Below are 4103 nucleotides of genomic sequence, written 5' to 3' on the forward strand. Positions count from 1 at the left end.
ATGGTGTTACATTTGCCACTGTCAAATCCTCTGGTACCTGTCCTGTCACCAGTGAGCAATTGAAAATATCTGTTAACATTTTGCTTACCTGCTAAGCCACCTCCAGCAATACTCTCGGTTGCATATTATCTGGACCCGGAGCCTTATCTACTCTTAGATTACCTCGCTGTTCCTTTTCTTCCTCCACTCCAACCTGGATCTTCTGTAAAAGCCTTTCCTCAGCTCCTCCATCGATACTCTCAGCTATTGGCAATTCTCCTGACTGTTCTTGTGTAAAAGTTGAAGAAAAATACCTGTTTAATAAGCCTGCCATCTCACTTTCATCACTAACCACTCTCCCGGTGCTATTCCGCAATGGGCCCACACTTGTCCTAACCTGTTCTTTTCCCCTGATATACTTAAAGAAAGCCTTGTTATTATATTTAATATCCTTCGCCATGTCCTTCTCATCCTCTTTTGGCTTGCTGAGTTATTTTCTTAACTTGTCTCTGTTTACTCCGATAGTGATATAAATCTAACTCAAGTCCTGTTATTTTAAACCTAATAAATGTCTTCTGCTTCTCCTTAAGAGCAATCCTTATGTCACTGCTCAACCACCCTGGTCTCTTTCTGTTTCTAGTTTTACACCTCATTGGAATGTACTCACTCTACACTCTCCACATTTGGTCCTTGAAGATTTCCCATTTTTCTGATGCTGAAGTCATTAAAAAAAAAAAAATCAAACATGATGGTGGGCTTCATTTAATTGTATTGATGTTTTCAAACTGTTCAAGGACTCCAAGGAAAACCAAAAACAGGTCAAGATAAATGAACAATTTCAAACAGCATATCCATACCTTAACCGTATCGTTATAGTCTTGTAAAAACCCCAAAATTATGTTTTTAAAATAAAAATCGAACCCGTGTCCAAAGGATGCAGTGCAGTGAAGCGGATTAGATATACCAAGCTTAAAAAGTAGCCACGTGGGGGACTGATGGTTAGTTCTCCAACAGGTGGAGTGACCTCACTGTCTTCATGGAAAACTAAAGTTCGCGTCTCATTCCTGTGTTTTCGTCTCATTCCTGTTCTGGGAAGGCCTCGCGTCATTGGTCACCATGGGTTTGTTTACACTCATCACCTGTTCCACCCACCCTGAACAGTTTAACCTAGACCGGGTTTCTCACGTCACTCAGTTACCCGATGAACCTATCCAAGGACAGCGACATTGTTGCCATGACAATACACCATCTCACAGTGACGCAGCACGCTGTCATAATCAGCGAGATCCAGAGGGAGATTCATCGTGTCGGTCGACACATAAAAATGTATAAGGAAACCACTGGGAAGGAAACAGCGCACTGGAAGGAAGATGATCGGAAATCCTTCAATATGTTGTGATGTGGGGGATTCCAGGAACCTCAGATCCACAATGAGCCACTCAGTAATCTCTGCATCCTCTCCATCGAGCGAGAACAAGCTGAGTCATTGAACTGAAGCTGTGATCAACGAGTTAACCTCACTGAAGGCGAGGAAGACGACGAACCACAGTCACAACAACAACAACAACAACAACCGAATGCTCAGTAGGCCAATGACGATTTAACGGGAAACAAAGGTGTAACTGTTTATTTGCAAAAGTACTGTACTTAATTTGATTTGTAGTAAACTTGTTTTTTCATTCGGCTTTGTATTTCATTCGCCTTTGTGTTTCATTCGCCTTTGTGTTTCATTCGCCTTTGTTTTTCATTCGGCTTTGTGTTTCATTCGCCTTTGTGTTTCATTCGCCTTTGTGTTTCATTCGCCTTTGTGTTTCATTCGGCTTTGTGTTTCATTCGGCTTTGTGTTTCATTCGCCTTTGTGTTTCATTCGCCTTTGAGTTTCATTCGCCTTTGTGTTTCATTCGGCTTTGTGTTTCATTCGCCTTTGTGTTTCATTCGCCTTTGTGTTTCATTCGCCTTTGTGTTTCATTCAGCATGTGAGTGAGTTACGAGGTGGCAGCGATTTGATGTCTCGTGTTCACGTCACCATTACCTGTGTAGTGAGTGCAGTTGGTGTGCGCCGCGGCAGTTTGAGAGGAAATTGTTTTCATTTGTGACAAGTTCACAGGGAACACGAGCCACGTACACATCGGTAGACTGTACCTTGAGTGCAGACTAGTGCCCATGCTGACACCATTTCTTCCCTGAAGCTCAATGAGATGTCATGGTCAGTGAAAGGTCGGTTCATCTTAGCAAGGTAGTATGCTGTCCTGAATACAGCATCTGTCTCAGCTAACACAGTCTCTGACACAGCTCTCACCACATTTCCAAGTAAATCCTGTCCACCCTTGTCAGTGAGTTCCTGAGCTATTTCGTGTGCCCTGGACATCTGATGCCAAGGCCATCTCCATCAAGGAGGCCAAGGCTGTTTGTCTGTTTCCATTTGAGCCTGAGGACTGGATCTTAAAGGAAACCCATTCCTCAGATATGGACACTCTTTTTTCTGTGTAGACGCCAGTTGATTTTGTAGTGCTACAAATAGCACAACCTGGAAGTAAATAAAAACATGGCTAATTAATATCATCATACAAGTTGTCCTTTTTGTATCTACGGTATATTAGCAATAGCAACAAGTGCTGAACAAGGCCAAAATCGACTCAAAGGTATTTAATGAACAGTTTACAATCTTCACACCATGGCTAACCAATTCATGACAAGGAGAGGAAAGGAGACAAATGTTCCACTCTTTCAAAAGGTCTAATTATATATCTGACAACTATTGATATTTAGCATACCATTTAGTAATTTAATGGTGTAAAAGTCTGAAATTACTGCACCTTTAAGATGACCATGAATCAACTTTATGAATTCCAATTGTTTATACCGCAGATTTGCATGTTGGCTGATATTTACCTAACTTTCTGTCCCTCCATTCTAACCAAAGATGCCGGTTTTTAAATTCCATAGCCTGACTCTCAGTCCACAAGGCTGGCCAGGAGTTCTCATCTAGAAAGGAACAAGGAGATACAGTGTGATCACAGAATTGTATTCTGTTGATTAGGCCTCAGTCACATTTGGTCTACGGCGAGGATAAGGCGGCCGTACGCCCTCTGAATTGACAGAAACATGCGGCGGCCGCAGAGAAACTGAGGTGGCCTTAGGGTGGCCCTACGCCGTTTAGCTATATTTTACAGGCCGTAATGGCGCCGTGGAATTATAACTGCGGAGTTATAACTTTTTTCATTTCTACGTTCGCCGTAGCAATTAGACAAGCCAAGCTATCACGTAGATGTGTTCCACGTCGACCGTACGTAGGGCGTACGGTGGGCTTGCGTTTTCCGTGCGGCTGCCGTAAACTCTTCTCAATGAAAAATGAATTTTCCCAACCCCCAAAAAATTACGGCACCCCCACGTTTTCGGTCTCCACAATTTATAAACACGCCGTGGGGCTACCCGAAAAATAAAAACATGTGTGACTGCTACATTGTGTGACCGTGGAAATATTGCGGCCACTTTATAATTGCGAGTGTCTGTACATTTTGTGGACCCTCCGGGCGCCGAGCCAAATGTGACTTCGGCCTTACCTCGTGTTTTCACCTTCATTTTTTTCTTTTTAATCATGTTGTGTTTTAATTATTAACAAAAATGCAATCCGATCACGTGGTGTGACGGACTGTCGGGCAAGGATTGAATTTCACAGCAAAACCGGTTGTAATTTTTAATATCCATGATTACCTCAGCCCGATCCGTTTGATGAAAGTGATTGTGGTTCTGGGGGCATCATGTTTGATGAGTTGCACTGGGGGCAGCACTCTCGCAGAGTGCACGAGCGATCGGAACCCAGGCTGGAGCTCGAGCCTGTGTGGGCCTTTGGATGTGGCGATTGTACCAGTTTACATACAATACACCGCCACCGAAAGTCATTTACTCATCGTATTTTACCTTAAACATGGGGAATTTCAGTTTAAAGTGTCTTGAAAGTGGGTTTTCTTTGGGTCCACGAACGGATTAATTCACTCCATTATTTCCAATTGGGAAAATATTTTTTTAATCCGAACTTTTTGCAATCCGAACAGCCTCCTGGAACGAACTACATTGGGATTCTGGGGGCACCACTGTGTATAGGCAAACACCTATACTCCGAT

The sequence above is a fragment of the Eptatretus burgeri genome, chromosome 5, assembly GCF_056783735.1.
Source record: "Eptatretus burgeri isolate ZD-2024b chromosome 5, Ebu_testis_v1, whole genome shotgun sequence".
NCBI lineage: Eukaryota > Metazoa > Chordata > Myxini > Myxiniformes > Myxinidae > Eptatretus > Eptatretus burgeri.